The sequence below is a fragment of the Thalia democratica genome, chromosome 3, assembly GCF_965202585.1.
Source record: "Thalia democratica chromosome 3, ktThaDemo2.hap1.1, whole genome shotgun sequence".
Classification (NCBI taxonomy): Eukaryota; Metazoa; Chordata; class Thaliacea; order Salpida; family Salpidae; genus Thalia; species Thalia democratica.
The window spans coordinates 49,350,492-49,367,115 of NC_139167.1; positions in this window are offsets into that span (position 1 = coordinate 49,350,492).

The window sequence follows — 16,624 nt, forward strand, 5'->3', positions numbered from 1 at the left end:
ATTAGTAAAGATTTAAATATTTTAATGATAAAAAAACTATGTTTAATAGCTCGTAAGAAACTTTATAAGCATGTTCTGTACGACTCGATAACCAAAAGGTTTCTTTGTACACCAGGTCCTTAGACCAAACTTTTTGAGCGCTTATCTTTATCGTTCAATAAACATGTTATGTATTTTTAAAATTAGCTTTAAAAATGACTCTTTTAGTTGAAGTACACTGTAATTTATAATTCAAACGTAATTTAAAATATAACTTTGATACAAATTACCGATAGAGTAGAAATAGTATTTTATAACTTTATTTTATATTATTGAAACTTTGTTTTTAATCATTTTGTAGTTTAAAATCAACCATGTTGCTTTATGCTCTCTCCAAATTTTAAGTAGCTATAGGTTTATTTTTAAAAGTACAATCAGCTACCGAAGATATATCACTATCCTGTTTATGGTTGTTGGAAAGAAGTTCTCGTGTATGTTAAGCTCAAATATGTAGGTCGAAAAAATGCAACCTTACAAAAAAATAGATGACGTTCTCATAATTTTGGTTTGAATAACTAACAGATTTAATTAAAAATTAAATATTAAAAAATAAAAATTAAATTTGAAAAACTTGAATTGTAAAAAATGCTAAAATAGAGTTATGAGTTTGTTATCATGTTAGACGAAGTTTGCTATCTGAAAACTTTTATTTCAATGAAAACTTTTTAATCGATGAATGTAGTTATTGTGAGTCAAAGTAAACTAATACTCATAAATGCTATGTATGTTAAGATTGACTTAAAAACAAATTAGAATTTATTTTTGTTTTATATATAAACTTACCATTAAAGATAAAAGTTAGTAAGTTAAAAGGTAGGTTATCGTTAAATATTAATTTCAAGCAATTAAAAAACAAAGTAATTAATACTGATAGAGTAAACTAGAATTTTTATACTAAAAAATTACCTTAAACACAAAATGAAAACTTTTGTACTAAATTTAATATAAGCACAAAATACACGTATAAAAAATTTGATTCTTAATTGAAAACAAACTGTATATAACATAAAGGGTTATATTGTAAGAAAAGTTAGTTTTGACGTATTGCTTGATTGATAAAGATCTTCTGTTTAAATATGCCTGGAAAAGCAATTAATTGCATTTTTTTATTCCTAAACGTAATATTAGCAATATAATGTAGTGAAGTTGTCTAAATGTTTAAAATCAATGTAAATAAGCAATTAATTGATTAAGTAACTAAAATTAATTTTGTTTTACAAGCTTTAAAGAAACTAAAAAATAGAATAGAACTGTTTATTTTTGAATACGAAAAATTGATTACAAAAGATATCACTGAAATAAATATTTAGTTTTTCTAAGAAAAAAGTTAAAACTGTGCACCTATATAAAGTTAAGTTAAAACTAAATTGAGCTAACAACAAAAGTTCTGCACTCTAATTAACTAGCAAATTTTGAAAATTAGAAAAATGTTGACAATTAGTTACTTAAAGTATGTTTTTAGCACAGTATATCGCTGAGATTAAAGTTATTTAAAAAAAAAAACAATGTATAAGTTATCGTTTATTAAATGCCATTTTAGTTATAAAAAGTATCAGCAGCTATTTGCATGCAAAAAAATTTCAAATACTTTAACTTTGCATTCTTCAAGATAATTTTGCTAATAAGAAAATACTATATGTAGGTATATAATTTTTATGTAGTTTTTACGAAAAATTATTTAAATATGATAGACAAAGTTAGCTTGCATACTAAATTGACAAATAAATTCAGCTTTTAAATCATAGTTATAAAAGCGGAAAGTTTATCAAGAAATGTTACGTGGTATAAGAAAAGTAGAAAAAAATAAGTTTGTAAAAAAGTTTAAAGTCTTAAGTTTTGATGTTTTAGCAATAGACCCCCTGTTGTTATAACAACTATTTTTTACGTCAGCTTGATTGCTTTCAACAACAACTTGGTCGACATATTCTTGAGTTTCCCAATACTGTGTTTTATAATAGTTACAAAATAAAGTATTTAGAAAATAAAATGAAAAACTTACGTATGCAAAATCCCTTGGAAATTCTTCTGTGTTCGTTGTGCATTTGTCTGGAGAAATATCAATGAATTCTTCGATCCTAGTATAGAAAATATTAATGAAGTAAAATTAGTTGAAAAATTAAGGAAAAATTGAAAACTTGAGGCTTTTAATATAGAAAATAATAAGCTATATTTTAGAAAATTTGTTATAGTATTTAAATAGTTTTACTTAATTTTTAAAGTGATGAGCAGAATTATAAACCAAAAAACTTAATTTTATTTCATTTATATTTTACACCGGTCTTTTTTTTTCTACAGTTTCAAAAAAAAAAATAAATCCTGTCACAAACAATTGAAAAGTACAATGTTTAAGAATTTTTTTTGAAACTTGAAAGCAAACAAAACTTAATTGACTATAAAATAATGTTTTAATGCAAAAAAGTGTATCAGTTAACAATGGAATAGTTTATATAAGACCATTAATTTGACTGGTTACATTTAAAGTTTTTATACTTTTAAAAGTTGTTAAGAAAAAGTGAGTTGTCTTAAAAATACATTTGTATATAAGTAATCTATTAACAAACTTAGGAAAAAAACAGACCTAACTAAACAAAATTAGCATGTTCTATAAAAGTATTATAGTGTTATGTGACCTATATGATTGTGATAGGTTAAAGAAGGGATACGCAGAGTTCCAACCCGCAATCAATTCCCACCTGCGCACAATTCCACCCGAACAATCCCCACCCGACCAAATCTGAGAGCCCCTTACCAGCCAAGGATAAGGTAACAGTGATAGTAAAAAAAGGGTCAGAATTGTGCGGGTGGGAATTGTAAGTATACCGTTAAAGGGTAGGAAGCATTTTATAAGTAACGACAAATTTTCTTAGAAAAAGTTATTTGTGGGCTACACTGTATTGAAAAAGGCTTCCGTTGGTCGCAATAAAATAGAATATAAGTATACTATATTCAACTTGAAAAATACTATTTTTTAGCAACAACATATCACTAATATTTAGTCACAACGATCAAATTTAAATCACACGATTTAAATTTGAAAGCCTAGTTACCCACGATTTTCTAAGTCTGAAACAAAAAGTATGCCTTAAGATGAAAACTACACGGCCGTAAAGTTTTGCATTTAAGGTCAAATTTGGCCCACGGTCCCTACTTTGCCGATCTCTAGATAAAGTAGACCTTATCGGAAACACCAAACTGCTTTTATCAATTTAAGTGTTTCTTTAATTTATATTAAAAAATAAAATATTTTTTTATATAATTTCATAGCTACTTTTTAAACTTATTTAGCTATTTAACTTTTAAATTGGCTTACTTGCACAAACCTTTATACCAAGGCTTCCCAAACTTTATTTCAAAAAGCCCCCTTTAAGGAAAAAGTTATGGCCCCCTCTAACAAGATATCTCAAAAAACTACCATTAAAATACCCAAGACCTTTTTTTTGCTCTTCATCATCAACTCCAGAAAATCTAGTGTAAGTTTCAAATTATGACCTCATAGCCCCCTGTGGCCCCCAAGGGGGCAACTTGGCCAAATTTGGGAAACCCTGCTTTATACTTAAGTAAACTGTTGAAATTATATTCAAACTTATTATATAAATTAAAATAGATCAAAAGTACACGTTTTTAGTTTAAACTTCCATTGATTATTGGTTGTATAGTATTTTATACAGACTATACTTTCTAGACGTTTAACAGTAAGTTTTTAAACTAGTTTGAATAATAAAAGTATAAATTAGGAATTAAGTTTATAAAAAGTGTTTTTTAGGTCTCAGCTTAATATCATCTTTTAAAAAAGAAAAATTTGAAAAGTTAGAAAACTTTAATTTTTCAGTTATTGTAGTAGATCATTTCGCCTAAGTTTATGCATTGATCAAAAATACATATAGAATAAAAGTCTTTAAAGTTTCACTTTTTAACTAACTTAACGTTGTGCTCAACGAATAACTAAGGCCTTTTACACACCAGAGTCCTATTGACCATATTTTTGGTCCTCAATTTTTTGTGGTCAATAAACTTGTTAAAGAGGAATTATGTTTAAAATAATGTATTTGTGTAAAGTATGATGCGTTTAAAAAGCTTAGACGTTGTATATAATACATAATATAAATTAAATTGTTAAACATTTGTTTAATTCAAAAACAACACACTTTGTTACAAGAAATGTTGCTTATTACAATAAAAATTATAAAAATAAATAAAAACTCTATAAATCTTGTATATATGAGATTACAAACAATAATCATGTCTGTAAGCAGAAAATTTTAAATTATAAAAATGTAAAATATATCAGTCAATTATTCAAAATAAATTATCAGTAAAGAATCAAACTACAGTATGAAGAATATGTTTTTATAAAATGATGCTCAGTTTCTAAAACAAAGTCATACAAATAAATACGAAAAAAAGTTAACTAGAAAATTAAAACAAAATTAACCGAAACCAAAACCAAGTCGTTTCATTTGTGCACAAAGGTTCATAACAACTAAAAGTATACTTTACTTTGGTTGAGTTTTTTGTAAGTGAAGTACATTCAGTGTAAAATGGTTCAAAAAAGTTACCTAAATTAAACATATTTTACACCTGTATTCATTTTGTGTTTACGTTTACTTTAACAAGAAAAAGTAATGAGTTAGTTTTACTTGTCTGAATATTTACTTAAGTTCAAGTTTAGCTTTTTAAAAGTTTGGCAGCTAAATATTTAAAGTAAAACTTAAAAAATATTAAATTATTGAAAAAGTTTAAACAAAAAGTTAGGCAAAAGTGTTTTAAGCACATAACAAGTCTTTTTGGCATATAAAATAAACATCCATTCTAATATTAAAAGTTATATAGTTAAGTAAAATTTAATAAGACGTTTCTATATTTTTTTTAGTGTTAAGCTTTAAAACTACTTAAGTAAACTTATTTGAAGTTTGTAAAACAATTACTTACCATTAGGATTATTAGTTATATTATTAATTACATATAAGTAATTTCCTTCTATTATCTTGAACTTTAGTTCTAAATATCTATTGTCAGACTTTGATAGGTTCACAACAACACAAGGGTTTTCTGTAAAAAACGAAAACTATATAACTCAACACTTGTAAATATTTAAGATATTATACGGTTTTTATTGTATATTTTTTTAGTTTATAAAATTTAATAAAGTTTAACTACATGCCTAACTAAAATAAAAAAAAAAAACTTTAACTATTTATATACATTATACATACATCTATAAGACACATTCATAAGTTGTTGAGAAGTAGAACATTGTTTTAAGTAAATTATTGATAGAATAATTAGCACAAAATCAATAAGCTTGAATGACAAGTACAGAATGTTTTTTTACTAGAAATATATTAACTTAAGTATTTAGCATTTTGAAAGTTGTTTCATCTTATACAAACTAATCGGCTTTTTTGTAAGTTTTAGTCTTTTTTTATTAAAAAAAAAGTAATAGACAAGTCTTCTATTTGACATAACTTTAAATCTTACTGTTATATTTAAATCTATTTGTATAAATATATCTTAATTTTGTAAAAATAAACTAGTAGTAATAAAGATTTTTGTTTTAAGCCAAAACTTGTTCTATAATTTATTTTTAGCATCCATTTTTGTATGTTTTATGAATCTTCATTACTGTTAAAGTAAAAAAAAAACTCATAAGTTATATTTCTTCCTTCTTTATTTTATAGCTCAAAATAGTTATCGTAAAAAGTGGTGTGTAGCTCGGTTACCGAAAGTTCTTTCTATACACAAGGTCCTTTGACCATGTCTTTGAGCTTCAATTTTTTGATTGTGTTCAATAAACTTATTTATGATATTGGATTGTGATAACCAAATCTGAATAAAATTTATACCTTTATTGTTTTCGAACTTCATAATTTTGTAACCAAAAGGTCGTTTTTTATTTGCATTAAGATCTTTGAAATCAACAAAGCCAGTAAAATATGTTTTTCTATCAAATGGCTCCCACGTCTGTTTAAATTGGTAAAACATAATTGTTTTAAAATAGTAGTTGAGTAACTTAACATGAGTGTGAAAAAACATTAAGTTTAAAATTAAAAGAAATATAGTACTAAAGCTTCTATACAAACTAATTAGTTATAAGTATAAAATATGTAAAAAAATCTTACTAGTACTAAGTACATAAACTCTTTGCTCAATATTTTTAGTTTAATTTACTTAATCAGTTTGCAACAAATTGTATCTTCGGTCAACTGTTGTTTCAAAAAATTTTAATTAAATAAATAGTAAGCCAAACAAGATAGACATAATTTTAATATTAAAAAATGAAATATTAGAATAGACAATTTTTATATTGTTTCATGAACGTTTTCATAAACAATTGTTATATAAATTTGTCAGAACTTTTTAAATAAAGAAAACAGGTAAGCCGTAATCCGGGGTCAAAAAACAACTCCAATTAACTATTGTTTCAGACAAAGCTATACTTAAATTTTCAAATACAAAAAAGCTAAACTAATAGCCCTTAAATAGCTGTCTACTAATGAAACAATAACCAGAACACTTTAGTTGCAAAGCTTTCGTCCTTTATTAGACATTTTCAATGCAAAAAATACGGCTTTCTATTATTAAGAACTTTTTAAATATTTTTCATATGAACGATTAATAAGTTTAAGTTAACCCTCATTGTTTTATTATATTTAGCTAATTTATGGTTCAAAAACCCTAAAAAGAATGTTACTTTTTTCTAGAATGTTTTAAATTTAAAGTTATACACAGATTATTACGTAAAATTACAAACAAGAGTCGTATTAAGTTTTGAAAGTTAAGTAACGATATAACTGTTTGCAAGTTGAGCAATAATAATTAAAATAAAACATATTAAACGATTTTAATGTTCTGAATAAATTTACCCTGGTAAACTATGAATAGAAGCATGAGGTGCTCTCAAAAAAAATGTTATAAGGTGTTCAACAAATAAACCTGGCCTAAAAAATTTGAAAATATTCAATAAACACGCTTTCATCAATTAAGGTTTTTTTTTCTTTTTAGTTTGTACGTAATCTTTGAACCATTTACACAAAATTTTTTCTTTATCTACTAAAAATCAATAAATTAATATAGGTGGAATAGACCAACTATGTACAATTTTACTATTATTGATTTTAAACTAGTGAATAGTGAAACTCAAAATACGTAAACTAACATCACAGTTTTTAGAATTTGTATGAACGGTCATGGAAAAATATACAAAAGAAGATAGTATATATTTTATCAAACTTTTTCTCATTCTTCTGAAAATAAAACTAAAAGAAAACATTTTAAGTTAGAACATTTATTTACTGTACTTATGGACAAAGTTCTTATAAAAAAGAAAATTTATGATGGTATTTAAAAAGTGAGTTAATTTTTAAAATACTAAAAAAAAAAATTTTTAATTAGCTTAATATTTTCGAAATTAATGTATACTGCTTACTAAATAAAACAAAAAAAATGAATAAAAACTTTTAATCTTTAATTTTAAAATTGGTGTTGAGATTTTTAAATATAAGTACGGTGTTTTTTAATGAGTTTCTAGTAATTAAGAAAGCTCTTAAGCTTTATTAGAAATAAAGTTTTTGATCAACAGTGTAAAATAAAAACAAAAGTTTTTTCAACATACTTAACAAAATAGCCGTTATAATTTTTTTATGTTCTAGTTCTAAAAATAGAGAATAAATGATAACCTAAAAACTAGTACCTAGTTGACTTGTTTGACATAAAACCCTTAAAGCTAATTACACTACGCACGATACAACCAGCCTAAATTTAGCTACTGAAAACTGGATAAAGAAAATAGCCATCAAAAGTAACAATTGAAAACTATAATTTAAAAAATTACAAATAATTTTAAATATAATAAAGTCGGTTGGTTTATTCACTCTTAAATTAAACATATTTTAAATGAAGTAGAGCAAATAGATTGAAATAGGATCAACAAAAACTTTACTGAAGTTTTATAAAAGCATTTTTGGGAGCAAAATAATGATAAAATAAACAAATAAATAACTTTGTAGTAGCTTTTGAAGAAACATTTTACTAATAAATTCAATTGATCTAACAAGTATGACCTTAATAAGCTCATTATGTCACTGAAAATAGTATCTTGTAACAATTTAAAAAGCTAAACTGTTTCTTTATAACAGGATACCACATTTGTCTTTGTTTCAAACTTTTATAAAGTTTTTACGCCGTAAACAGTTATTAAATTTATTTTTGTTTGTAAACTACATGGTAATTAAACACATAGATTTTTATAACTGTAATCCTTATTTCCAATCTTTTATTACTCTTTGAAATATATTGAATTCGTTAAGTTTTTGCAGCTTTATTTTCATTACTAACTTAAAAGTAATATTTGCAAGCAGAGGTAAAAATTTATAACTTTTTTTCAATAAAGTTTAAATATACTTTTTTTTCTACATTGTAAAAATAAGGTGTTGAGTTGCATACAAACAACTAATACAAGCTGCAGCCTAAACTATATATTTTGCTATTGAGCTAAAAAAAACTTTAAGCGAAAAAGTATATAACTCAAAAAAAACCTAGAAATGCTCTTAGTGTAGAAAACTATGGTTAAGCTGATTAACATAAAAACGTTTCAATAACTATAGTAAAAAAACTTTTTTTAAATAAAGTTTATAACCAGTATCACTTTCACTCATGTTAAAAGAATTAAAGTTTATTGTTGCTGACTTTTTCATATAGTAGTTTCTAAAATAAAGACTATCAAAAGTTGTACTTGTACTTTAATAGAAAAGTGTTTGAAACTAAAAGATAAGCTATTTATTCAGTAGAGTCTGATTTAGCTAAACTGTTGGTTTACTGTAAATTAAACGGTATTTTTAAAACTTATCAAAGAAAAACTGCAACACGTGCATAAAAAACCATAAATATTTAACAAGGTGTCTGTCTACTCTCTCACAAAGATTGAGTACAATGCTAGTTATTCTGATAAGAAGTTAGTAAGCTTTTAACTTTATTCACTAAAACTTGAAAATTTGCTGTCTTTAATTATTAGTATAAGTAATATAATAACAAAGAAGATTAAAAATTTATTTTGATAAATTACAAACAAGTAAATTAAATAGATAATTTTTTTAAATAAGCTTAAACATTTTATTTTCCTAATCAAGTTTTATCTTATAACGCATATGATCTAATAACCGAAAGGTTCTTCGTGCACTATGATCTATGATTAAACATTTTAAACGTTTTTTTATCGTTCAATAAACTATAGTATTTAAAAAAATAGCTTCAAAGAAACACTTTAATTGTCTATAACACAGTCTTAAATGTTAGAAAGCACTACAAAATTTATAAAAACATTTTTTTATTATAATTTTATTACATGCTGAGGTTGTTAAATCTAAGAGAGACACTTGGTAAGAACATATAAATACGCTATCGAAAGCAAAAAAAAAGAAAAAAAATTGTTGTAATAAACAAAAAGCATAAAATATAATTTAGTTTTTAGGTTTGTTAAAACTTAATTATTAAAAAGTACGTAATTTCTTTAAACTTATTCTTTTTCAAGCGACACTAGTTGATATAGTTTTTGAAGAATAAAAAATAGCTGCTAAAAAATCTATAATTGTTTGTGGTAGTTCATCTTGTTGAAAAGTAAGCGATATATAAAAAAGTAATATCATGTCTATTTCTATAGTTCGAAAACTTTGAGTATTTTGAAGCAGTTCAGTGTGTACAATATATATTTTTTTCAATCTAGAAAAATATGTCTACAATTCTGGTTAAACTTTAGTTTTAAGATTGTAAATTACAGTTAGAAAGTACGAGGATGGTTCTTTTTTGTCGTATAGCTTCTGTACAATACAACGAATTTCAAATTACATACTATGGTAAGAACTTAAAAAAACGTGTTTAAGGTTTTTTATACAAAAGAAAAGAGTAAAAAATTTAAAAAAAGAAAATTATGCTAATTAGTAAATAGATGGTAATATTGTTTACCATTTGAAATAATTTGATAATTCATGTTAGACCTCTTTTTTTCAATATCATCGATTATTGGTTGTAAAATTTACTCTCCTTACATCGTTTTAGATCCTTAGTTTTCTACAACATTTAAGTTTTGGTAATGCGCGCAATTAAGTAGGTGAACAAATTTTGCGCTGTTTTTGTTTGTTCATAGTGGTTTAGAAATCTTTCAGAAAATTTTTCTTGATGTCTCTCCTACTTAGGAGATGCTCTAATCTGCCGAGATTTGTATATTTATAAATGAAGCTACATAAAGTGTTTTCGAGCATTTACTTTTTTTACTAAAGTTTTTAAATACTTTTATGCTGGTGTATGCTAGCTTGAGTAAAGTATTGTGTTTTGAAAAAGTTGTTCAAAGTAATAAAAAAAAAGAGAATGTTTTTGTAATAAATTGTTAAGTTTTATTTCAAATAGTTATAAAAAAAGTTCTTCTTAGATTTAGATTTCCAACTAACACAGCATGTACTATAAAAATACTTGTAGAGATATGTCGAATAAATATGTATTCTAAATTTAAAGCCCTTTAATTTGCCTAAAAAGATATCAGTCTTAGTGAACTTTATAAGATGCTTTAGAATAGGGTTTCCCAAAATTTTTTTTCAAGTTGTCCCCTTTGGAGAAATTCAAAAGTTGCCCCCTCTAACAAGACTATTATTTAAAACTTTTAAGACCTTTTTTTGCTCTTCATCCGCAACTCAAGAATATCTCGTGTAAGTTTAAAAATTTTAAAATCTGTGTAAAATGCCAAAAATAAACTTGTGGATTTTTAATATTTGATTGTAATTAAATTATGTCGGTAATACTTTTACGTAGTTCCATGGTTTCTAATAAATTTTCCTCTTTGACTTACTATTATAAATTTACTAGCTCTCTATTTTTTTGTACTTAAATTATTTTTATTGATTTTTTTTCTTTACTTTTAAGTTTTAATTTAACATTTTCTTACTTTAATAAATCAAAGTTTTTGTTTGGTTTGTTCTTAAAATAGTTTGTGTATCAGTTTTTTATTACTAAAGAGTTATATCCGTACATATTTTTGTATCATAAATACTTTTTTTTTCTTAAAAAGATAAATGTATAACTAGTTTACAAAGTATTTAAATGATTTATTATAACTTAATTTTTTGTTGTTGTTTATAAATTACTTAAATTATTTGATATTGTACAAAAGTATTCCGATAAATTGTTGCATGCCTATCTATTTTAAACTATAACATGAACGAAAAAAAGCGCTCAAATATTTGGTCCTAGGACCTGGTATACGAAAAAACCTTTCGGTTGTCGAGTCAAACACCGGGATACAGTTTAAAGTCATGTCCAGGACAATATATGTCTTAATTTTTATTAGCATAACTAAAAAAAACATTGCTATGTATATTTATACTTTATTTTAAAATGAATAGTTAAAAATAATAGAACCGATGTTTCAAGTAGATTATTTCAACAATCATCAGCTATTTAAATATGTAATAAAGTATTTAAGAGCCCTTCCAAGCGGACTAAGTTAAAACTTATTCACTTAAATAGCCCATATTCTATTTAATATATTTTATCATCACTTTTTTTTTGCTACCACTTTGTCGTAGTAAATATGGAAACTTAAAGTTCTAAAAATTAACTTTAATTTTTTGTTGGAAAATATTAAAAAGAACGAAAAAAATATAGTTTGAAAAATGGGTCTAAGTTATGCAACGCGGAAAAAAAAGAAATTTTAGCGTTAAAAAACCGGAATCTTTAAACAAAAGGAACGAATTACAAAGTGATTGTTTACATTACCGAAAACTATCTGTTTCAAAACTGTGTTGATATTGTTGTTGAATGTTGTTAAAAGTTTAGTAATTATTATGCTATTATAACGTAATATATGGTTTTATAAATTTTTATGGATGTACTTACAAGTTTATTTTTCATTGAATAAAATACCTGGCTGAGGGAGCGTTTAGAGCGCTGAAATGGTTGTCTAAGGAAAGAAAATAATTTTGTTTTTATAAACTTATGTTAATATATACAGGGTTGCGAAATGCAATGTTGCCACAGATTAAGCTGAGAAAAATTTACTGACTTTTTACTAAGATACTCCTGACTTTTCTAAATCAAACTCATAATTTAAACTTATTCTAAAATAGATAATCAGACACTTAAAACTATATAAAGCTTTCAATATTATTTTTATACAGGACAATAGTAATTTTGCTGAATTGAATCATATAACGCCTGACTAATTATTTACGCTTGACTTTTTACGCCGGACTAAACATCGTTTCTCATTGGCTAGTGTGATGCTTTAAGAGTTCACTTCCATATATGGTCATCTTTGTCTTGCTCTACATATTCAGAGTTCAAAACAAATGAAACAACAAGCAAAATGCAGTAGATTAATTACAAGTTAATAACATAATAAGCTTTTACTTATTTGACAAGTTTAAATAACTTTGAAAAATATAAAGAGTTAAAGTATACACATTAAATTTTTACATAAAATAATAATTTAGTTTTTAATTCTAAAGAAATTAATGATTTACTTTAACAATAAACATTTTAATTCTAAAATTCTGCAGGATAAACTTTTGTGTATAAATCACAGTTTCACTATGGAAGTGTCCTTGCCACAGATCATCAATACTAAAAAGCATACAAAAACTGCTCGTTCAAGTAGGGTAGTTGTTCAATATGTTAATAGAGAAATTTTGCAGTCTTATAAAGGATATCTTATTTAATTTTACCAGATGAAGGCATTGAAAACTAAGTAATTTTGTAAATTTCTAGTAAAATTATGCAATTTTAGTCTGACTTTAAAGAATTTTCTAATTAAATTTTCACCATTTATTAGTTTGAAGGCTTTGGAAAATAAGGAATTTTGTAAATTTAAACTTTGTCAAATTTTCTGACTTTTTTTCAAAAGCCTCCATTTTTTCCTAACTTTTGTCTTTTTATTTTTTGGTTTTTCTGACTTTCCTGACCTTGTGGCAGCCCTGCAAATGTTTTTTGAATTTTTTTTATAGGTTTTCTAAAACTAAAAAAAACTAGTTTTTTGGATCTTTTTCAGAATAAAATTAAACTTAAGGTAAAAAATAAAAACTGTCTTAAATAGTATAACAACAATTAAAAGATACTGTTAAGCTACTTTAAATGTGTTTTTTGCCAAAATAAGATTTAAATTTACAAATTTTCTTATTATTATAATATATGTGTTGTGTTTTATTGATTTTTTGTTACTTTCGATGTAAAATTAGTTTAAAATTTAAGGTTTTTTATTGATTTTCATTTGAAATTCTAGGTTTATTTAAAAGCTTCACAAAATCCAGGTTTTTCCTGGATTCCATGTGTTTTTGACAACATAGTTTTTGAACGTAATTGAAAAAAATAGTATTTAACAATATGGTTAAAAGATATGAAGTATAGAAAAACCTTTTGGTCATACAGCTTAACGGTTACAAGACTAATCAAGTTCGGTAGATTTAAATTCTTTAAAAAATTTTTAAAGACCACTCCTCAATAAGTAACATTTATTTGAAAAAAAAAACTCGTATTTAGGTTTATATTTATGACTTTAAGGTAATAAAAATATTATAAATAAAATTCAATTAATCAAAATTGCAATACAAGAAAAAAAATTTTCTTATCAATTTTGGACATCGATTTGAACGGATTCCCATCTTTACGATAAAGAAAAATATAAAAAGTATACGTAAAAGTGATTTTCAAGTTTAGACTAAAACATTGAAAGTTTTAAATTAACTGGATCCTGATTTTAAAACTATATAATATAAAATCAGTATAGTCGTTTATTTAGGGCTTTAGAGTCTTTGACTTTTTCTATTTCAAGTTTGTATAATTTACACTCGTCAAAAGTAAAAGCACGACATAACTTTAGAATCGTCAGAAAGTTAATTTAAAGATAGGTACCGATATCATAAACCAACAAGCAGCTGTGTTCGTTTCTGCAACAACAGGTTTTTCCCTGCTTTTTAATATTAAGATAGTGTGGTTGTTGTAAGCATTACCTGCTTGTTCCGAGAGAATTGAAAAAAAGAAAATAGTTTTTTACTGTAGTTTAACACTATATAAGTCGAGCGCGGCTCAAAATGGGAGTCTTTTTTAGAATTTTAAAATATTCTTGAGTAGAATGTTAAAACTTCTGTCGTAGTTAAGCGTCGCAGCTATTTGTTTAAAGCGAGTGCGCTTTGCATTTGCAGGGTCATTCGTTATCGCTTTTGTTTCGGCTAGCTTACATTGTTGGCAAGCATAGTTGTAATACGCTACAAAGAGCAAACGCTCTTTTGTTTTAGCAGGCACTTTTTAGATTCTTAGTGAACCAGCTTTCACTATTTTTTGTTAGAATCACATTTTATATCACTTAAATTGTATTTAGCGAATATATACGTTCAGCTTTCGTTGTTTTCTAGCGATTATTGCTCAGCATTCACTTTATTTTGTAGTCCACTGACTTCAATAAACACCGCTGACAAACGAAAGCAAGTGTAATTCATTTCACTTCCCAGCTTTCGTTGATCGCTACAGCCGTTTTTCGAGCTTTACACTTCTACAGCGAATTATTTTCCTGTAAGAATCGCCGAAAAACTAAAGCAAACGTTGTTCATTACACTTTCCAGCTTACGTAGTTCGCTACAACCGTTTTTTTAAACTTCTACAGTGATTTTACTCCTGTAAGAATCGCCGAAAAACGGAAGCAAGTGTATATTTCGACCTGTATTGATTTCCAGCTCGTTGTTTGTTAACAACCGTTTTTCTAGTAGAAACTTCTATTGTAGTTCAACCAAAGAGGAATTTTAGACGTTTTATACGCCTCAAGTCCTAGCTTGGCTCAGACTTCAGTAAGAATAGCTGAGGACTAAACAAACGCTAATACATTTAATAAAAGTTGCCTTGTAAACAAACCATTGAGTTCTGACTTGCATGCGTGTGAGTGTTATTTTTTATCGCTTGTTGTTAAACATTGTAAAATAAATTTAGAGTGCTGAATCTGTACTTTTAGTATTAACAATAAAAGGAAATTAAGTAAGTGTAATATTAATCTAATTAGTGTATCGTATTTTGTTCTATATTAAAACTATATAGTGAAGTATACGTTAAAATCACTAAGATTAAATTAAGAATTTACTTTCTAGTCTATTTTAAGATTATATATTAAGTAAATATTAGAATTTCGTAGACTAAGTTAAATAATTACGATAGCTAATATTAAAAGTTGTATAAAACGTTTCATTAAGAATATCACAAGACAACTAGTTAAACGTAGATACGTTCTAGTTGGTCACAAATAAGATATTCTATTTATAGTAAGCTATGAGTACTACCAGTAAAAAGCCCAAGGCGCTCTCGGCCAGTAGCCTTGCAAAGCTAGCTGCTAAGCACGCTCCGCGTGTCCAACCGGCCGAGAAGACATCATGAACTAGTAGGCAAACTCATAAAGGTAATCCTGAGCTTGATGCAATTCCTGACCAACACGATGTGTTATCAGAACCAACTGTAACAGCAGAGGATTATATTGTTGAAGTGATTAAATATTTTAGTTTTGAAATTTTCCGTGCAAGTGTAAAATATTTTCAACGTACTTAGTTAAATATATTGTGAAATGGATGAGTCGGTTAATAGGTCATACGCCGCAGATAAAGTTTAATGTCTTGTCAAGGAGATTTTTCAAAATTTTGTTTCATATAATCATGTTGAGTTCAAAACAGTGTGAAAAACTTTAACTTACTCAACTCATGGTTGCCACAGATCAAGCTGAGAAAAAATTCCTAACTTTTTCTGACTTTTTCCTGACTTTTCTAAATTTAAACTCTAAGTTTAACTTGTTCTAAAATACATAAACAAACCCTTCAAACTATATAAATCTTTCAATCTTATTTTTATACAGGTTAAAACAACAGTTTTTTTGATCAATCATCTAACTTTCATTACATCACTTAAACCATCTGTGTATGATTGATGTACTTGCAATAAACAACTCTATCAGCAAAATACTTGTATTTTTTAAAATGATACAGTTCTAGTTTGTATGCATACATATAATCTTTAACTCTTTTTCTGGGTGTAGTAGTTTCTCATTTTATACTGTTTTCAAGTAGAGCTTTATTAATACTAAACCCTAGTTGGCCTCAGCATGGTCATTGTGCAACACAAATAATGGTTGCAACAACTTTCAAAGAGAAGATTTGGTAGGAAATTTTAATGTTTTAAAATAGAATTAGTCCAAACAATCTTCCTTTTGCTTGAAGCTCTTGAACTTTAATGCATGCATTGGACAATTAACAAAAGTTCTAAATTGTTCAATGCTAATAACACTTTCAGAGTTGGAGCACATTTTTTACTTTGTTAAGGAGTGCACAATGTTGGCAAAACGATTAACAACAATTGCGACTCCTAATTTTCAAGGCTATGCAGATTAAGGCATAACATATTTTTTTACGAATGTACTTCCAATAGCCATTCTGCTCCGGAGATTTTCAACCGCTTTTAAAACAAATACTCTAAATTCTTTGTTGAAATTTAAGACCTTTTGTTCCTCAATTAGGTCTTTTTTCTTCAAGTTTGCAAGCAAATTGGTTGCAGCACAACCAAGATCAAGGGCAGGTTT